We start from the raw sequence: 20,852 nt of genomic DNA, 5'->3' as shown, positions 1-20,852 counted from the left end.
GGCAAGAGCAAGGGGCTTCCTCTAAGGGCTGACCCCATGGGGCTGCTGGGCTTTTACTCCTCCAGGAACCCAGCCCTGCTCCTGCTCCCTCGGTCTCTCCCTGGCATACTGATTATCTGCACCATGGGAATCTCAGCTGACAGGGCAGAGGGGTGCAGGCAGCTACAGCAATGGGATTGTGTGGGGCAGCATGGAAGGGGAGAGAGAGCTTACATGAAACCTGTTCAGGGTAGAGGGGCTGCCCAGGTTTTGTAAGCTCACAGTTCCTGTTTCTCCCTGCTTGGGTCCAGATTGACTACAGAGCCAATTTTCTCACCTCTCCCTCCCCCTTGGAGCTTGTCAGTCCTGCAAACCCACAGAGAACATTACAGACAAGCCCCCACCTACACTTCAGTATCTTTACCACCTCTTCTCATGCTGCCCTCCTTGCTGTCCCACACATATCCCTTTCTCTTTCTCTTCTCCCTCACTGCCTTTATTTTTTTCTCTTTGCCCATAATATATCAACTCTCCAGTGATTCTGTATAAATGAGCAGTGAAAGAGCTGACCAAAGAGACAGAAAACAGGAGAAAATCGTTAGTCCGGGATATAGGAGCAGCAGAATATAGAATTAGTCCAGGACATAGTCTGGAAAAGGAGAGGGAGAAGGGGAGTCCAGTAAAGAGGTCATACAGAAAGCAAGGTGGTATGGGAAGATTTAGGGCTTTGCAAGACACTAGGGGAGGAACAGAGATGAAAATACATGAGCTACCCATGCCATCTGCCAATGTTTGCACAGAAATCCCACCAAACCAAAAATATTGTTTCCAATCCATTGAAGTTGCTCATGGCACATCCCACCAACAAAAACATTAGAAAGCCATGAAGTCCCTGGCCAAGATTTCACTTGGGTTTTGAAGTCCTTAACCGCAGTTTCACGTTCAGCATGTCACCCCACTGACTTCTAGAACCCACAGGCTTCCTCCCTCCCTTCCCGCTTGAAACTCTTAACCTGAACCCTGCACACAAACCTCTCCTGCCAAGAAAACAAAATTCAGCATCACTGCAGCACATAACTCACACCAGCACAGGGAGTAGGGGAGATCTCCAAACCATGAACTCTCCTACAATAGATTCCCACTTCCAAACAAATGAAAAACATTTACACCATCTTACATAGCTCCCTCCCACCAGCTGCTGAGACCATACACCCTGAATTCCTGCTGCTTCCCAGGGCACCACCGACCCACAGAACTGCTCCTCCTGCAAACCATACTGTGCAGTTTGAGTTTACAGTTATACACCTTGTGTGGGGACAGAGGGAGGAAGCGTATGGGTTGTGGGTGGTGGATGTGGCTGATATAATGTGGAGAAGGTGAAATAATGCTTGCAGATAGCTGAAGTCTACACTAGCCATTTCATTGATTATTTCTATGGCTTTGAAGTGCCTGGTGTAGGTAAGACACTCCTTTTTTTTTTATCTTTTCAGTAAATTCTGAGAGAGGATGAAAGTGGTGGTAAGGAGTAACCACTAAAACATAACAAAATAATATGCTGTCTTTCTTGAAAAATTGTTGTTTTGTTGACACATTAAGATCACAACTGTTGGCTTCACTCTCCCACTGTGAATGAGAGCACACTTCTGCATTGCCCAGGACGTGGCCCTGTCATCTCATGAAGATCTGAGCTGCTCCAGAATTGGGTAGAAGAAGCAGATGACCTAAGACAATGCAGTCATTGGTTAAAAAAAAAAATCAACTGTATTTAGCAAATATAGTAAAGTAAATTATTCAAAAATGGATAATCTCACAGTGCAGAAACAGTAGAAAATATCTTGAAGTCCACCCTCTGCTCACAGTTTTCAACATCTTCCAACATCATTACATGTGCATGTTTTAGCATTTTTATCCATTCTTGGCTGACCAGAATTAAGCAGGAATTTTTTCTAAATAGCTGCTCATTGCAAGTGTACCCACTTTTCCACACAGGCTGTAGCTGAGTGCCCAGAAATTAAGGCCTTTATAATCAGTGGCTTTTTCTGAAAGTGTCTCCCATGACGTACCTATCCAGTGCACTGGGCTTTGTCTTTAGAGTTCTTACAACACAGCAGCCAGAGGATGCTTCTCAGCAAATCACAAGGCTTTGGGAGGATCTCTTTGCTCATCAAATGCTTGGTTTTTTCTGCCAAGGATTCCTCCAAAGATACGAGTTGTATTTATACCAAGTCCCCAGTTCAACTTACCTCATTTAACAGAAACCATAAGTTTAAAACGACTTTTAATATAATCGTCTATATGAACTTAGTGGAGCACAGATTAGAAATTATTCTGCATGAGAGCTGATTTGATGGCTTGTGGGAACCAATGTAAATCTTTCCAGTGATCCAGCAACTGGGGCAGATTTCTTGGAGACTTTGGGTCAAGCCAAAAATTTCTACATCTGCTCAATGTTACTCACAGGTGCCAAATATTGTGTTGGTATTACAAGGGCTGGATCATTGTGCATGGCACAGGAAGGGTCCATTGTATGGAAGCTAGTGTTTGACCAGGCACCAGTGGACAGACATGATGGCAATAGAGAAGTAGAACACAGAAGAGCATTTGTACCAAGTGACTGGCATGGTTGTTGGTGCAGAGACCTAAATTTTAAAAATAAAATAAAATTAAAATAAAATAAAATAAAATAAAATAAAATAAAATAAAATAAAATAAAATAAAATAAAATAAAATAAAATAAAATAAAATAAAATAAAATAAAATAAAATAAAATAAAATAAAATAAAATAAAATAAAACTATGACATAGTATAACATAAAGCCACGTTACTCAAAGTAGTGAAATCCCTAGCGTGTTGTGAGGGTTTCCCATCCGGCGGGAAGTCATTTCTCCAACAGGAGGAGCTCTTTGCTTTGGTGAGACGATGTCAAAGGAGTGGCCACAGTTTTACTCCAAACCCCCTCCTCCTCCTCCTTCCTCTCCCGCCCCCGTTTTATACGAGAGCGGCAGCTTAATTGATTTGATAACAAAATAAACAGCAGCCGAGGGCTGCCCGCGGGAGACGGCAGAGGACGGTGATGGATGCCCGCCGCACGACTTTCCCCGGCCGCCGCTCTCCGGGCCCGGCGGGGAGCGGGATGAGCGGTGCCTGCGCACCCCGGTACCCCGAGCCCGGCGGGGAGCGGGATGAGCGGTGCCTGCGCACCCCAGTACCCCGAGCCCGGCGGGGAGCGGGATGAGCGGTGCCTGCGCATCCCGGTACCCCGAGCCCGTTGGGGAGCGGGATGAGCGGTGCCTGCGCACCCCAGTACCCCGAGCCCGGCGGGGAGCGGGATGAGGGGTGCCTGCGCATCCCGGTACCCCGAGCCCGTTGGGGAGCGGGATGAGCGGTGCCTGCGCATCCCGGTACCCCGAGCCCGTTGGGGAGCGGGATGAGCGGTGCCTGCGCATCCCAGTACCCGAGCCCGGCGGGGAGCGGGATGAGGGGTGCCTGCGCACCCCAGTACCCCGAGCCCGGCGGGGAGCGGGATGAGGGGTGCCTGCGCATCCCGGTACCCGAGCCCGGCGCTCCCAGGGGCTCCGCTCGCTCCCGGCTCCGCGCTGTTCGCAGATCTTCCGGCGCGAGCAAGGCTCTCCCCGCCGAAGGAGGAGCAGGGGGCTGCCGTGCGAAGGGTATGGCAGGCGAGGCATCGAGTCCTGCCCTGGGGGCTTCTGAGCGGAGAGAAGGGTCGGCGCCTGGCCTTTCTCCCGGCGCCAGCGCGAGTGATGTTTTATTTTGCTTGGATCCCCTTGCTGCGCCGAAACTTCGAGGGGGAAAATGCCGCGCACGTCTGATTAGTCTGGGGTTCGTAGGGTAACTGTTGCCTCCAGGGCGAACTCTGCCGTCGCCTTAAACGTCCCAAACTCACCGCGGCGAGAAGCTGCCTCCCACCCGCGGGGTGCCCCGCTAAGACATCCCTCTAAGCGCGAGAAGCGTAGGGGTTCGCCGCCGACATGGCATCTCCCACCTCACTTCTCACCCGTGCAAAAAACACCCCGCAGCCTCCCCAAGCGATAATGGCTGACTTTGCAGAGCAAATTAATCTGCTGTCCGTAAAGGCACTTCACTATAATTCTGGGAACCAGCGGGCCGAGAGGCCGGGTAAAGGTTGCCACGGAGGGAAACCGCCGTGGGGGCTGAGCTTGCCCGCAGGGCATGTTTGTGACGGGGAAAAGTGGTTCCCGAGCAGCCTCAGCAGCAGAAGGAAAAGCTGCCGAAGTAGCTGCGCTAAGCGGCGCTCGGCCACAGCGGTGCCCTCCCGAGGGGACTGCCCGCAACCTTCGTCTCCCGCGGGCACCGCGGGCTGCGCTCGTCCTCCCGGGAATATCCCCACGCTAACCCTCAGATCCCCGTCCCTGCCGCAGGAGAGTCACTGCCCCTGCCTCTCCACATCCTCCTCTGTCCCCTGGGCAGCCGCAGAGGCGCTGGGAGCCCAGCGGTCCCGGGCGGGGGCTGCGGGATCCCCCGCGGATGCCCACGCGTGTGCGGGTGCCGGGCGCGGACGCAGAGGGCAGGGCAGTGGGCAAGGGTTCCGTCTGCCCCCGCCTGCTGGGATCAGAGCAGCCACGAGCAGCACCAGCGTGGAGTTTCCAGCGCTTTGTCCGCAGTTTCAGCTTGTTTTCCTTCCTAATTATTTTTTAAAGACTCGATGACTTCTCTGTGTGGGTTGTGCCTCTTTTTTTGTTGGGTATTTTTTTTCTTTTTGCTTGGTTGGTTGCTGGGGTTTTTTTCCTTCTGGTTTTGTCTGCTCTGCTCTGCAAAGGGGATTTTGAGCTGCAGAACCCAAAACCGGGAACCGTGACTAATTTAGGGGTGTATTTCTTCAGTGCGTTCATTTTAAGACAGTAAAACTTAAAAGATGGAGTGGGGGGGGGTGGCTGTGAAAGGGAGAGAGAGGCGGGAACGCAGTGCTGTGGCTCCGGTGAAGTTTAGAACCCCTGACACATGTACGGGGTGTCGGTGTGCGGGGCTGGGGGCGCGGGGGGTGGACAGGCAGCCGGTAACGAGCAGATTGCCATATGATTTAGAGCGATGATGAGGTTTATCATTTGAACACTGATGAATTCAGGGAACATGAGAGCTGCAATTGACATTCCTAAAAACAATTAAATCGGTGGGGAGTACTGCTGGAAAATCGATACGGCCCAATGTAATACGGTTTGACTATAAACAGATTCCTCCCGTAGTAATAAACCACGAAGTGAGTGTGAAGTACCGCGATTCCCTGGCTGAAAGGAGGTCTTCTCCCTTCAGCGTCTCAAAACATATCCCCCCCTCGCCCTCGGCAATGCTCCCCGGCTCCCGCGGTGCGTCCTGGTGAGCTGGGGCGACGGTACCAAATACCTTGGTGAAATTCTCCAGCAGCAAACGTTCATAACCCCGAGGGGAGGTATTTAAATAGCTTCCCGAATAAGTAGCGAGCGCCTTTGGTCTTGGACGAAAATAAACTGGGAGTTAAGCTTTAAATATCCAGGCTTGATTTAAGAGCACGATGCATTCGGCTGAGTACGCTCTTGGGGTGGCCCCCCGAGAGGAGGCCAAGGAAAGGAAGGGGAAAGGGAACTGTGAGGGAAGGGAGGGAAAAGAGGAAGAATGAGGAATGGAAGGGAAAGGAGGCCTCCGGGCCCCGCTCGGGCTGTGCCGCCCCCGCTGCTAGCCGCTGAGCGCCGCGACGGGGGTTTCTTGGGTTCCCTCGGTCGGATTTGGGGTGGGTGTGGGGAACCTCGCCGGCGCCACGGCCCCGCACCGGGTGGAGGCTTCCAACAGAGAGCAAGGGAAGCCCGGCTGGCCTCCGAGTCCGCACGGGGACCGGGTTCTACACGGGGGCCCAGGGACAGCTCGGCTCCCCGGGACCCCCCCACGCCACCGGCGGCTCCCACTGGAGAGAGGCTGTGAGGAAGGAAAGCGGAAACCGGCGCCAGGCAAAGCCCGGGGGCGTTTGCGGAGCTGGCTTTCATTGCGGCTTTGGCTGGCGAGGGGAGCGCTCGGGGCCGCCGAGCCCCGCTGTGCCCGCGGCTTGGCACGGGCAGGCAGCGCCGGCTGCCAGCGCCGCGCCGCCCTCCGCGGGCTGCGACCGTGCGGTTTGCAGAGCAGCGGCTGCACGCCGGGACCCCGCCCGCGGGCGGGAGCCGGGCGCTGGCCAAGCCCCGCAGGGACCCTGGCAGGGCCCGGGGGCCGCCGCCGTACGCCGGGCGGGGGCGGAAAGCGGCCGCTCCCCGCGGGACCGCCGCGCTCCGCCGGCTGCGAGGGAAACAGGATCCCTCTGCCGTGCGCTGCGCGGGAGCCTGTTCCTGGCAGCCGCCGGCTTCCCGGTGCCTCCAAGGAAGAGGATACAAGTTGAATATTGTTTGTGCGGCCGGGACAAAATATCCAGAGCTGACGGGGATGGGGGGAGGGGGGAGGGATTGTGTTCGTCCGCCCATGATGAATAATCCGGGCCGGCCTCCCGGCTGTGGCGGCCAAATCGCTCTTGGATCTGCCAAGAGATCAGCCGCTACCTCTGCCCGCGCCTCGGGCGCCGTTGGCCTTTCCCCGGCTGGCTCTGGCAGTACGCACATCGCAGCCGCCGAGCGCACGGCTCTGCCTCCGCCGGGGCCACACGCCCGGGGGCCGGGCCGCAGCCTCAGCATCAGTCTGGGACGGGGGATGGGGGACGGGCGCATAAAGCGTGGCAGCGAAGTTTGGAGAGGAGTGGTGGGGGCTGGGTTTCCCCGGTCTGGGAATGCCCGGCAGCAGGTGGAGGCTGCGCCGCTGCCCCTCTCAGCCCAGGGCGGGGGGGCTGCGGGGAGCGGAGCCCCTGGCTGCGCGGTGCGGGACCTGCTGACCTTTCCTCCCCCCGCCCGCCCGGCCGTCTGGTGGGAACAAACACAAGCTGTTCCGGACCGGGGCCGCGCAGCTGGCCCGGCGGTGGCGGCGGAGCGCTGCCAAAGAGGCCGCAGGGAAGGTCCTCGGGTTTCCCGCAAGCGCACACACGCAGCCGCCCGGGCGCGGCGCTGGGACCGCTCCCAGCGGCCGTGAGCGGCGGGGGCCCCGCGTGTGTGTGCGGGGATGAGGGGGCGGGCGTGTGCGGATGGTGACGTGCCCGGAGAGCAGCCGGGGACAGCGGGCGTCTCTGCGTGTGTGGAAGTCTGAGGCGGCGAGTGCCTGCGAGACGATGTGTGTGGGGAGCGGGAGCGCGCTGCGGGGGAGGTGACTCGCGTGTCCCTGCGTGGGAAACCCTGCGCTTGTGCGATCGCGTGTGCGGGTCAGCGTGTGTGTGTGTGGCTGTGTGACAGCCCGGGTGTGAGAAAGGGAACGTGAGAGGTGCTCGGCGTGTGTCCCAGCTGAGAGAAGCAGCGAATGCGCGAGAGTTGCCGTGCTTCTCCCGGAGGATGCAGTGCGATAGGGCCATCGAGTGTGCGTGGGAATAAATGTGCGTGTGACACGGAACGTGAGTGTGGCACGGAACGTGTTCGTGACACGGCACGATCGAGAAGCGGCAGTGCGTGTGCCACACGGAGCGTATGCGTGACACGGTGTACGAGAGGCGGCGTGCCCGTGTGACTCAGCGTGCGACCGTGTGAGTGCACGCGTGGGCGAGAGCTGCCGAGCCGCTCGGGGGGCGGGCGCGCTGCGGGGCCGAGGAAGCCGGGCAGAAACTGTGCCCTGCTGGCGCCCTGCCCGCACCCTGCCCTGGCGGCCCCCACTACCGGGAGTCTATTGGCCACCGGCGGTCTCGGACCGAGCCCCCGGGGCCATCCGCCTCCGCGCTTCGCAGCGCGGCCGGCGCCCGCCGAAGGAGGGAGCTCCCAGGGCAAGAGCCGTGGCTGGGCGGGCAGCGGGCCATGGAGGAGGGACCCCACGCCCCTCCCCTCCCGCTCAGCGCCGAGGGCCGTTCTGCCCGTCCCCACCTTGTTTATGTGCGGCAGGAACTGGGATTTTCCATCTGCCTGCTCCTCTGGTCGTGACCTCCGCTCAGAGCTCTCAGGCACCGGCTCTCGTGAGCGGGCCCGGGCTGCGGGGGCAGCGGGAGCGGCTGCCGCCTCCCCGGAGGAGGACGCTAATCCTCACACGGGCTCCCGGTGGGGAAAGGGGACGATGGCAACGGCGGGGGGAAGGGATGGAACTGGCGGTGGGAGGCCCTGGAGACCTGCCCTTCCCGGGGAACCCTGCCAGTCCTGTCCTGCCTCTGCACGTCCAACCACTTCGGCACAAGTTTGCGTTTTCCCGCCCCTGCCCGATCCCTCCTGCCAGGGACAACATAGGCCCTCAGAGGGGTTTCGGGAGAGGGAATCCCCAGCTTACTGACACCACAGGGAGTAGGCAACCTCTCTGTGGCTGTTGAAGTGCTGACGAGAGCAAGGCCCTCAGTTCGGAGCGGGAATCTGCTCCTGCTCCGCTGGATGCCAGAAACACGAGCAACTGCGTGGGGAAGATGCTGCGCCGGTACGGGCTCCCGTTCCTACTTGCGGCTGTGTGACTCCCGCCCGAAAGGGAGGGTGGGACGCGGACCCCGGTCCTGCTTTCTCTGGCAGGGAGGTCTGGGGTCCGCTGCTCCTCGCCCGCTCCCGGACACGCTGATGGGCTCAGCCCCGGAGGGGCGGGGGTGCCGGCGGGCTCCGCATGGAGGCGGCACAGAAGTAGCGCTGCGAGGGAGCAATGGCTCGTCTCCTGCGCTATAGAGCAGAGGCTGGCTCTGTTTGAGCAGCCAACAGTGATAAGAGCTGAATTACAGGTAGGGGTGAAACGTGCTCTGAAAATCTCGTGACACTTTCCTCCGGTGGATTCAAATAATATATAAAGACCGTGAGGTGGCGATCTCCCGGGTAGCTCCTAGGATGCGTGGCGTTGTTGTTAACACATGTTTCAATTTTGGATTGAGACTGTCAATTACCCGCTGAGCTGTGAGTCTTAGCCTCAGGCGGGCTGGGAAGAGGGGACGGGTGTATTTATTAACCTCTCAAGCCTGGCGAAGATGCGCTTCCAGCCTCTCGCTCGGCCTTTCTCGCACATTCCCTCCGACCCTGCAGGTGCCACCCGGGCTGCCCTAGCGGCTTCCGCTGCCCGTGGCAGCCGTATTTTGCCTCCTCTGGCCCCTGCAGAGGCTCTCAGTCCTCACATGGGCACAGCACAGCGATGAGCCCCACAGCTGCGGGGGAGGAGGCGGTTCGCCCCGACCGAGCCGGAGGTGACTGTCTTGGCCAAAACGACCCCGGACGGAGCGGGGAAATGCACGGGCTGCGATTCCCCTTGCTTCCCAAGTATATTCTCTTTCTCGGTCGGAAAAACAAGCCAGTTCTACTTAGTGTAGTCGACTGGGTTTAGGGTATTTTTTTCCGGAGCGGAAGAGACCCCCATCTCCCCGGGAGCGTGAGCAAACAGCTCAGAGAGCCCGCTCCAGAGGCTGAAGCGGAAGGGCTGACAATTAACATTTCCTCTGGTAGCAGAGGATATGCGCGCAGATCGCTCGGGAAGCGCATCGCCCCCTCCCGCGGCGTGCCCTCGCCGCATCGCACGGTGCCTGCTAAGCACTATGCGCTGTTTGCAGAGGAGATTTCTTCCTGGAAGAGCCCGCCCGCTGCCCCGAACCCTGGCCGCACCACCCCGGGCACGCTCCACTAGAGCAGCCCGGGAGGCCCCCAGCACCACCGGTTTGCCCTTTTTGCGTCTCCACCGTTCCCCTGCAATCACCTGAAAACAAGCCACACTAACTCGCTCAGCGCAGCGCCTCTGCCTTGCCTTTCTGTTCCTTTCCCTTTCCTTCCTTTCCCTTTCCCTCTCTTTCTTCCTCCCCGCTCTGACCTCCCAAACTTCGCTGGTCGGGGCCGAGTCGAGCCCAGCGACCCCCGCCCGGCCCCGTACGTTTCTCTGTGCTGGGAGCCGCGAGTGCGTCTCTCCGCACCAAGCCTCCGTGACGAGAAAGGCATCGTAGGCAGCCTATAAATAATTTCCATTATGTTCAGCTGACAGCGCGAGGCGATTAATTTTAATAGCTGTATATTTGCCTGTTTCTCCTAATGCTCTGTAATGAGATGAGAAGCCATCCAACCCCAGATGGCTCCAGCCGCCTCGTTATTTATTTATTTTGTGTGTGCGTGTGTGCAAAAGAGGGGCGAAGGGGAGGGGGGGACGCGGGTCCTGCGGGACCTGCAGCCCCCCCCGGAGCTGCCCCTGTCCCCGCTGCTCCCGGTATCGCCCCCGGGACTGCCCGCGGGCCGCAGGAGCCATCATGACACTGCACATTCAGCCGCCGGGACTCTGCCACTCGTACGCGGGGCCGTGGCAGGCAGGACCGGGGGCCACCACCGGCTGGGTGTTTCGGGAATATTTATTTATTTATTCTCTCCGATCGCGCAGAGAGTGGCTGCGGGAGCGCCGGGGGCCGATCGGCGCGGGAGTAAATGCAGCGGATCGATGTCGTTCGGGGTGAGGGGCGGGCGAAGGGGACCACGGATCAAAGCCCATCCTATTAACCTAAATTTCGGCTCTGCGTGGCCTGCGGTCCGGGGGCCGGCGGGAGGGGAGAGCTTTGTGGGAGCCGAGGAAGCGACCACGCCGCCCGCCGCCGGCACCATCCAGCGACGTGGTGGTGGTGTGTGTGTGTGGCGGTGTGACAAAGCCTCGCCGCGCTGAGCAAGCTGTCCCTCAGCCCAGGCGGCGGGCGGGGGAAGGGAGGGTGAAGGGAGGTTTCGACAGGAACGGCGGAGCGAGTCCCAGATTTGGGGACTCCAAAGCGGGGGAGGGGGAGACGGGGGCATTCCCTGGTAGGACGAGGTTGCTTAACCAGGTGGAACAGCACCGAAGCGAGCACCTGTGTCTTTTTCCAAAAGGCGTGTACTGATAATTACGAGAGTTAATTGCATTGCTTTGAAGGTCATTTGAAGTTACGGGGCTGTGTTTTCTTTTTAGGCTAGCAGACAATGCCCGTGCACTGTTTTAAATGTAAATCAGAGGGTATCCGCATAAACCTGTATTGTAGGATCGAGGCGTAATGGATTCACTCCGGCTGTGCCTGAGCTCGCCACAGTACAGCTGAGCAGCCGAGCTGCGAGCGCGCCGGGGTTTCTCTGCGGAAACGCAGTTGCCGAAGAACATGAAAAGCATTAAATCGTGACGGGAAGGGGGTGACGGGGGCGGGGGGGGATGCGTTTACGCTCGGGGGGGGGGAAATCTCGGGACCGAAAGATGCGTTGCAGCGGCGCAGCCACCCGTCGCTAGCAGCCAGGAAGTTTCTCACCCCGGAGAGACACGGGCCTGGCGTGTCACGCACCGTGGTACCGGCGGGGACGGCCCTGGCATCGCTCCTCCCGCGGGCGTGGAGAGGCATCGTCCCTTGTTCCCTGCCATACCCCACCTCGGGCAAGGCAGTTCCCAAAGGCTATTCGCTCCTGCGGAGGGCCGGGGAAAAGGGCTGCTCACCCCCAGGCTCGCAGGACCTTATTCTCGCCGCCCCTCCCCGGTGTGGGGCAAGTTCCGGCCCGGCCCGGCCCGGCCCGATCCAGAGGAATGTGGCATGAGAAGGACGGGCCCTTACCCATCCCCACTGCCTCTGAGCCTTCATTAATCGCACCGCCCGGGGCCGCGGCGTACCGCCGAGCTGGCCTGCCATGCGATTAGCCCGACGCCCCGGGGTACGGCTCTTCCCGGCGGCGCTGACAGCCAGCCCGGCCCCCGTTGCCCCCGCTCCGGCACCTGCGAGCAGCTCCGCTGGAGGCGAGGACGTGCGGAGGAGTCCGCAGAGAGCTTTCCTTCTCTCCCCCTTTCCCCACTAATAACAGGGCACCGCTCGCAGGACGGTCGCGCCGCACGGAACAAACGTTCATTGATTTCCACCCCGGGCTGCGGAGGGACGTGGGGCGCCTGGGGAGCGGGCAGCCGCGCCGTGCCGCGCTCCCGGCCCTGCAACAGCGGGGGGCACGAACGGGGGAGGGACCCGACCGCATCCCAGATGGGAGGGTGTGCGCACATCCGCGGGGCCGCCTGTAAGGGAAGACGTTCCTCTCCCCGAGGACGTGCCGGTGGTTCGGGGCTGCCTCCCGGACGAGCGGCGGCCGCGGGAGATGCGGTCTGTCCCTTCCCGCGATGCCGGGCCACCCTCATGCAGATCGCGCCGTGTCACCTCCCTGATTGGCAACCACCACCCGCCTATCCAGAAAAGTCGTCAGCCCGGTACCGCCGCTTCCCCCGTTGTCCACGGCAACCGGCGTATCTGATTGAACCTCGTTGTAGGCAGTGACACCCGCGTAATGGATCATCCTGTCAGTGCTTTTTTATCACAGGCATTTATTTTGGTCACGGCTGGTGATAACTTTGGTGTTTATCCCTTGTGTCGTTACGGGCCCTGCCGCGATCTCCCTTTACGCCCTCCCTCCCCGGCGGGCGTGCTGGGTGGACAGGCGAGGACGGCGGCTCCCCCCTCCCGTCCGGGAAGCCCTGCGAGGGGTGCCCCCATACCGCCCACTACCGCCCTGTGCTCCCGCGGCCCCGGCTGGGGACGGATCGATCTGTTTGGTTTGGTTCGGTTTGGTTAAGCGCCCTCCCCCGATCGCTCCGGCCTCCCCGGGGCCGGGTTATCTTGGGTCATGCTGGCGCGGAGCGCCGGGTGCGGTAAGAGGCTCCGGCGGAGCCCTGGTGCAGGAGGGAGCCGGGGGAAGAGAGTGCCGTTCGCAGTCCTCCATCAATCCAGACACTTCAAAAGTAAATAAAGCAGGGCAGGGAACGGCCTCTAGGGAGGGGAGAGAAGAGGCCTCTGACAGGCGATTGTCCAGGGCGGAGCCAGGGCTATTTCCAGCCCGGGAATAACAACACTTGGGCTGCGGTGGCCCCGACCCGCGTGTCCAGGAAAGACCGGATCGGGGTGTTTGTTTTGCTTTTAATTATTATTTTGACGGCCGGCTGACGCAGCGCAGGCAAACAATAACCCCAAGCTGTCCGAGAGGGACACCGGGGAGCAGCGCCGTCCCAGCCAGGGGGGAAGAGCCCAGCGAGGGGCAGGCGCGGGGCTAGGTTTGCTGCCTCCCGCGGAGGTCAGGCCGGAGCCCCGAGGAGGAACCCGCTGGGGCTGAGGCGGCCGCCGGGGGCGGCCCCGCGGGGAGGCAGCGGGAAGCAGAACCGGGGGCCCCGGCGCGCTTGCGGGCGGGGTGTGGGGGGAGGCCGCCGCTCTTATCTGGGTCACTGGGGTTAGAAGGAGCAGCTGACAGAAACAGAGGAGCTGAGCTCCCGCTGCTGCAGAGATAGAGCCGCGATATGGGCCAGGCAGGCACCGAGCTGGAGGAAGGGCGGGAGGGAGGGAAAGAGGGAGGAGGAGGCGGCGGCTCGTTCCGGCTCCCGAGCCGAGCCCAGGTGCGCTGTGGTTTCCCTGTGCTCAGCGCTGTGCTCGGCGGCCCCCCTTCCCTCGCTCCCCATCCCCCGTCCTCCTCCCCGTCTCCCTCCAACGTTTAACCCTTTCCCACCTCCGCGGGGCTGGAGGCTGAGGCGTGCGTTGGCCCGGCCGCGTCCCCTGCGGTTCCCCACTCCATCCGTGGCAGAGACTGATCACGGTGGGGGAGAAGCGGGGGGGGCGGGGGGGGTTGGCCTTGTGCTGTCGAGCACCGCCCTCGGGCAGCTCCCGGGACCCGGCTTTGTACACACACACACACACACACACACACACACACACACACGCACACGCACGCACACACACCCAGCTGCGCTGAGCCGAGCCAGCCCCCGCCTGCCGCCGCCGCTGCCCGTGCGGCCGATCTCGGTTACAGCCAGCCACCCAGTGGGGTTGGCTGCTGCAGCCGCCGCCTTCCTCCTCCTCCTCCCCGGTCCCCGCCGCCCTTTTCCTTCCTGCTCGGGTTGAGCTGCCCGGGAGCTCCCCTGGCTCGCCGGCGGCGGCCAGTCCCCGCTCCCGGGCCGCTGCGGGCGGGGAGGAGGATGCGGAGCGACCGGGTAGGGGAAGGACTCTCCGAGCGCCCCCATCTCGCGCCCAGCCCTTTAATCAATTTCACCCTATTAATTATTAATTTTACGCCAGTCAAGCTTGCCCAGGAGGAGCGAGGAGGGGGAGGGGAGGCTGATGTCAGTCGGAGGCGGCGGCGGGGCCGTGTGCCAGGCTCCCCGCTCAGCCCTGGCCCAGCAACTTTCGGCTCCGCTGGCTCGGGCAGCTCCCTTCGCCGAGAACCGGGGGAGGCGGCGATTCCCATTCCGGTGAATGATGCGGTCCCCCCCTCGCACACACATCTACACACGCTCTCCCTCTCTCTTTTCCGCTCCCTCCCCTTCTCTCCCCGCCCGCCCCCCGTGTACACACATCCATACAAGGGCCCATTGCATCGTAGCGATGATGGATCGTGCCTAGCGGGGGTGATTTGGTGTTGATCGCATATTATCACGGGCAGGTTGGACTGGTTGCTGATGGACGGCTTTCTAGCAAGCCGCTCCTTCCGACGCTCGGGGAAGCAGCTCGATCGAAAAAGCAGCTTGCTTTTAACTCCTTCTCTCACCAGCACGCGTAGGGCAAAGCTTAGCATCTGTCACAACAGCTCTTCGGATAGCACTTTTCCCTCCTCCCACTCCATTTTCGCCCCGGCAGCCCCACCGCCGGCTGGTTCTCCCTGGCACCGGACGAGCACCGGGCAGGTCTTGGGGGCTGGCGACGAGGGCTACCTCTGCTCTTTCGCGGGGGAGCTGCCTGCCGGGCGAGAGAGAAGTAACTGGGGGTCCCCACATTCCCCCGGGGAGAGCCCCCAGCCCGCCCCCCGTGCTCTCTCTCCCTCGTCTCCTTCTCGCCTGTTTTTTATGTAAGTTCCTACAGATACAAAGGCGGTTTCGTAATGCCTCCCGTCTGCGAGGACCGGGGACCTTGGCTAACCTTTGGAAAAACTGATTGCAAGTGCCTGGTAGCGGCCCGCACCGGCCGCGCACGGCGCCAGGAGAGGGTCAGTGTTTCGGTGACAAGCATCGAGGTAGCCATGGATCCCCTGCGAAAGGCCTGCTCGCAGCCTGCCTCCTCAGAAACGCTTCGTGCGAACGCTTATTCTCTGGCGAGAGAGGAGGGCGGTGGAGGGGAGGCTTAACCCTTTCGCTTCGCGCCGCCAGCCGCCTCCCCGCCGCCCGCCCGCTCCGAGCCGCGCCGTGCCGCTCAGCCCGGGGCTCGGGGCACCTCCGCCGGGAGCGGGTCGGGCGCTGCCAGGGGATAAACTGCCTCTTCTCCTCGTGATGGTGCAGGACGGGGAGCCACGAATTGTATTTTTATTTGTTTATTATTTATTTTAATTTCTTTTTCCTTTATTTATTTTTCTTTTTATTTTTCTTAAACACAGGACTCGGAAGCGATGGTGCTGCGAGCTGCCTCCTTATCTCGCTCTTCGCTGCTAGTTAACTCCTTCCGCCAGGCCCAGCACAGGTTTCTCGGGCCGGGGATTGTTTTCTGTTTGGAAACTGGAGAAGGGGGGAGGCTATCGGCAGGAAAGCAATAGCTCGCTCTCTCTGGAGAGCTGCTCTCCAACAGGCAGCGCCTTGAAATCTATTTAAAGAGAGGGAAAGGCGGGGGGGGGGAAGAACAAAGGGGGAGGAGGAGGGGGCCGAACCAGAGCCAGCCAGAGAGGGAGAAAGCGATGGATCAGCCGGTTTGCAGCGTACATCAAGCTATCACATCTGTATATGCTCCGATCGATGAAAAGGATGGATAATATTTGTCAGCTGCAGACCTTTTTCTTCTCACTTCCCAAGAAAAGGACGGGGGTTGGGGGAAGAGAGGTAATAGGGAGTTTCAAGGCTAGAGGCACTTCCTGGTACAGCCAAATAGAAAATAAAGGCTAGGGATTATTATAAATTATTTTTATTATTCTGTAGCCGTCAAAAGGACGATCAGGGGACCGTGCAGCCCTCTCTGCCCGCTTCTTCACGCTCTCACTCCTTCTCCCATGCTTTTTTCTTTCTTTTTTTTTTCCTTTTTTTTTTTTATTTTTTTAAACTCTGGTTCCTCGCAAGGCTCTAAAGATTTAACCCATTGCTTGAGGCTTGAGGTGGGTGAGGCACAAAAGCAGACCGTGAAGGCCTTGGAACGAAAAAAACCTCAAACCCCCAAAAAAACCCAGCACAAGCTCAGCGAGAAGTCAGTAAAACGCATCGTTACACACACATGGCTTTAGGGAAGCCAAGGTGGGGGGAAAACGCGAGAGAGACGTAGCTCGGTCTCCACCGGCCCCCAGTTCTGCCAGCCGCTCTCCTGGTGCCTGCAGTTGCACTCTGAGTAAATAGTTCCCACACATGGTCCACATTTTGCACAGCAGCAGCGTGTTTCCTCTCCGTCTCTCATTGCTGCTCTCCGAGCAAAGGAAATAAAAGAGAGAGAGGTTTAGAGGAAGTTAAAAATCAGACGAGCTGAGAAAAGACTCTGTGTTACACACATCCTGAATGAAAGCGAAAGCCCAGCATTTCGGCCCTCTGAGCGCCAAGCTCTCACCTCCTTATTAATGTCACTAACATACATGTTGGACACAGCACAGTAATCGCTTACACCCGGAGAGACAGGCTCACAATAGCCGGGCTGGCTGCGGAGCCCTCCGAAGGAGCCTGGCTGCCCCCTCGCCTCCTGCTCGCTTGCCGGGGCGGCTGCCGGGCCGCAGCTGCACGCAGGGAGCGCCCCGGGGGAGCCGGGCTCCTTCCCCGCCACCGGGGGATTCTACTTCCCTGGAAACGGGAGTGCCCAGCAGCTAAGACGTGTGTGTAGAAATGGCGATGTCCTACGCTCGCTCGGCGTTTACTTTCCCAGGACATCCCTGGGGGGGCGGCGGGACTAGTTCGAGACGCGGATGCTGGGTGAGCTCCTAGGAAGGTCAGCACCGTTCTTTGCACTGGGTTCACCCCGGGCCTGCGAACCGCTGCTCTCCCCTTGCTTGGAGAGCTGCAACACAGGGTACTGGAGCGGAGTGTGCTGCTGGGAAACCATTATCCGGCGTCCTCCTTTTCTTCTCCCTCCAGGCCCTGGCTCCGTCCCCGCCCGCTCCTGAGCCGGGATCAGCCAGATGATCCTCCGGCCGTCGGCTGAGTGGCAGCCGCTTCGTGGGTAGCATTAGAGCTCGGCCACTCGGCGCTCCCGTGACCCCGCCGTGTCTCTCTCCCTCCATCGCAGCCTCTCCGAAGCCCAGTGCCCCATCAGCTCTCGCTGTGTGATATTTAAAAGAAGGGTTGCATTCTCCCCAATAGAAGCCCACTCGTTTCCTTGTTGCCAGGAACAAAGCGTACATTCAGAGGGGTGGCTGTTGACGGCTCCCTCTGTATAGCACTGGAAAGCGGGTGGCCTTTGGTTACTGGCAAGGAAAATTCTAATCAGGGTGCTTGTAAGCGGGGCTTTATAGAAGCTTAGTTACAAAAGGCTTACACCAGAGTAATGCAATAACTATAATAACAGCCAGGGAGCCCTAAAGAGGGTGGAATGTGCTTGTGTCTGGATGATTTTCCCCGCTCGCACAGAGAGGGACTGTTTACCGCGAGTGCCATTAAGTATCGCTGGAAACTCACCAACCGCAGACTTATTTCAATATACTTTATTGTTGTATCTGCTCTAAAAGCAACTTGCTTCGGACGACTTCTAGATCGTCCTAGGGGAGAAGAGGAGAGAGGCCACCCTCGGGTATTGGAGGAGGCTCTGAGCACAGGGGTGGTGGCAAGGGTGAGGGAGCTGCGGGCCGGGGCCCGGCCGGGTCGGGCTGTTCGGAGCGCGTTCCGGCGGGCAGTGCCGCCGCCGAACAAAGTGGTGAGGAGAAAAGGCCCCTGAGCCCAGCGTCACAAAGCTGTCGGGCTCCTGCCCCCGTAGGTGGGTACGCAGCAACGACCCCTCCGCGGCCCTCCTCGGCTGATTCGGCCAATAAGGGCGTGGGGACCCCGGGGTACACGGCGGGGAAGGAGGGGAGGAACCCAGCATCGCCCTCCCTCCACTCCGGCCGGCGTCCCGGGGCGCCCCTGGCAGCGGTGACCCCGCTGTTCCGGCTCAGCCGCTCTGGCTTGACGAGGCTAATGGGATCAGCCGCTGCCCTCCGCCACCGCTGCCGCGTGTTGATTTTTCCAACCTCTCCGCCCATCCCCGATGCCCGCCGTCCCCCAGCCAGACCCAGCTACTGCTTGGCCGCCGGCTCGGGGCCGCAGCTCCGGAGGGCAGGAAATGGCTTGGCCGGGGAGCCGGGGCGGTCACCCCGCCCCGCCGCGATCCCGGCGTACGGCGGCGGTCGGCGCGGGCTGCTCCGGGAGGCGCCCCGGAACCCGCGGCGGCCACGGGCTGGACGCGTGAAGCGGGCAGAGCTCCACCACCACCACCCCCCTATTACCAGCCTCCCCCGGCACCCCCGAGCAGACTTTGCAGCGCTTTATTTTAAAGGAACAACAGAGAGCGGCGAGCAAACTGCTGCTCCGCGCAGGGCAAGAGAAATGGGTTTTTAATAGGCAAGGTCGGCGTGCTTGGCAGCCGGCCACCGCGGCCGGGGAAATAAACAAACAGAGAAGCAGCAACTTCAGGTCGGAGCAGAAGTTGCGCTCCCGGCGAGATGAGTCCGCGGCACGCCCCGCGGGGCGAGTGTGCAGGCGCGTCCGGAGCGGCCGCGGAGAGCATCTCCGGCCCCCTGACCCCTCACCTCGCCGCTGCGGCGCGCCGGCCTCCCGCGGCCCCGGGACAGGAGCGGGGCCGGGGCAGGCAGCCCCCCTGCACTGCCGGGCGCGGTGCCGGTGGGCTGGCAGCGGGCGGAGGGCGGATGGCCACCCTTGTTTATCGCGTTCCGGCGGTGCTGCACGCCCAGCCGCTGCCGTGCGGCACGGTCGGCCCCGGGGAGGCAGGAAGGCAGAGGTGGAGGGAGCGGGAGTGGAGCCTCCCGATCGTGAAGTGGCAAGACGGCGCTTGCCGGAGGGTTTGCAGCCATGCTCGGGGGGCCTTCCCGCTCGCTCCACCGCCGGGGCTCGGCCGTGTCGGCCCCGCTGGCCGCACCGCGGGGGCGCCGCGCTCCCGCTCTCGCGGCGCGTTCCGGGCTCGGTGCCGAGCACTCCCGGCTGCGCTGCATCAGCCTTCCCGCTGCCTCCCGCCGCCGCCGCCTCACTCACTGCCGGCTCCGCAGGCGGCAAGGCAGAGCTGAGCCCGCAGCCCCTCCAAGGCTCTGGTACCCTACTGGCCTTCACGTCTTCCCCGAGTAACGAGCCCGGGCAGCGAATGGGGGGGTCTTCCCAAGCCTTTCTGCAGCGTCGGCCACACGGGGGGAGAGGCGGCCTCCGCCTGAGCAGGGGTTGTGCAGCCCCTCTGCTCACAGAGGGCTAGGAGGGGACATCACTTTTACATCCAGTTGCCAACAGGGCCAGAAAAGCCCCACGGCTCTCGGGGTGAGGAAGGCACTCTGCATGCCCTCAGCAGAGGAGGACGAAAGGAGCTGTGTCAGGAGAGCCGAGAGCGAAGCCCAAGCCTGGGGAAGCTGGACGAGAGCTCGAGAAGAGCGCGGCCACACTCGCCCCGGCGGTCACAGACCTTTCTATCGCGGCGTGGCGGTGGCAGGAGAGGAGCTCTTGCTGCTGCCATGGTTCCCACCGTAGCACGGCCCGAGCTGGGGCCTCGGTACGCCAGGAGGAGGAACGGGAGCGAGCCGCGCCCCTCGAGTTTCCGCGGAGCTGCGGCCTGGGCTCCCAGGGGTGCGACACCGCCACCATCATCTTTCGGCCACATCACGGCAGAGGGGAGAACCCCCCCGGCCCCGCCACCCCGCGCCACTCCTCGCAGCTGGAGACAGCGGGGGCTGCGACCGGGACGGGCTCTGGGCAGGGCGGCTGCCGCTGCCAGCGGCGCTGCCGCTCCTCACCGCCCGGGCAGCTGCCAGATTTTTGGCAGATCGCTCTGCAGACGGCTCCCAAAGACTCCTGCGAGGGCTGAGACGGGTCACGGGGAATAGTGCGATAGGCCGGGCTAAAGCATGGCAGAGTCTAGCTAGGGCGAGCGGGGACCGGCCAGGGTGGAGAAATGGGAGAGGTGCAAAGGCCCGGGAGGGGTGACAGGCAATGCCAGCCTGCAAAATGCTGAGTTGGCAGCATGCCGAGAAGCTGGGGAGCACTGCAGTCCCGACAGCCAGGGAAGGGGACATGAAGAAGCAGCGTGAATGGGGTAAAGACTGTTTCTTACAGACCTGGTGTGACCTATCGTTAAAAAAATCTGGCTTCCCCTTCTAGTGCCACGCTGTACCTGCAGGGTAGTCTCTGCCTTTCTGTCTCTCGTCCCATTATTCCACTACAGTCGAATCCTTCTGTTGTGACCTACAGCAGCGCTCTGATTTATTTTTAATGCGTTCCGATTCCTGTTCCGTTGTCAAGAGATGCATTGAGATTCATTTTCCATCCCCTGCTTTTCATACTTCTGTTCTGCTGGAGGGACCCGCCAATAGAGTTTAATTCGATTTGATATGATTTAATGAACACCTTTATCTTTTGTTTTTAGCAGAAGGATAAATAATACAACTGCATTCAGCTTTTGCTAAATCAGACATGTTTCCCACCAAAATCCTATCTAGTGACATATACTCACTGTAACATTTCATTAACAACCTCCCTGATTTATTGATTTTTAATATTTGTATTAAATGTTGTGTAAAATTGAACTCAGGCGTTAGAAGAGATTGTGCAAGTCACAAGACATGACTCCTACTTAATTGTTATTTTTTTTTTCGGTCCTGGAACAACAGTTGGAAAGAGGCCAGCAGGAGGCAAAAAAATTAAAAATAAATTCTCCGGGGGGGAGGCGCGGGGAGTAAAGGACAGTGTCCGGGAGAGTGTGGGAGAGATGGAGAGAAAGTGCAGCCCTGAGGGAGGGCAGCAGGGCCTTGCCGACGCTCCGCCGAGCCCCCCCAGG

The 20,852-nt window shown here is 60.4% G+C and overlaps 1 protein-coding gene and 1 long non-coding RNA gene across 3 annotated transcripts in view; both read left to right on the top strand.

The window, feature by feature from the left end:
- Positions 1-20,852, top strand: part of LOC130253428 (probable ubiquitin carboxyl-terminal hydrolase FAF-X) — a 297,854-nt gene that overhangs the window by 129,522 nt on the left and 147,480 nt on the right. The gene's annotated exons all lie outside the window — the stretch shown is intronic.
- On the top strand, positions 11,633-20,636 carry LOC130248942 (uncharacterized). 2 transcript variants are annotated; one of them, XR_008839711.1, is made up of 3 exons: positions 11,633-12,691; positions 15,301-15,383; positions 16,964-20,636. It is a non-coding gene; the product is annotated as an uncharacterized LOC130248942 (long non-coding RNA). The 2 variants fall into 2 exon arrangements; XR_008839712.1 differs by lacking the exon at positions 11,633-12,691 and adding an exon at positions 14,685-14,916.

The sequence above is a fragment of the Oenanthe melanoleuca genome, chromosome 1 (assembly GCF_029582105.1).
Source record: "Oenanthe melanoleuca isolate GR-GAL-2019-014 chromosome 1, OMel1.0, whole genome shotgun sequence".
NCBI lineage: Eukaryota > Metazoa > Chordata > Aves > Passeriformes > Muscicapidae > Oenanthe > Oenanthe melanoleuca.
Note: the sequence above shows the minus strand (reverse complement) of the source record. Positions and strands in the feature narration are given on the sequence as shown.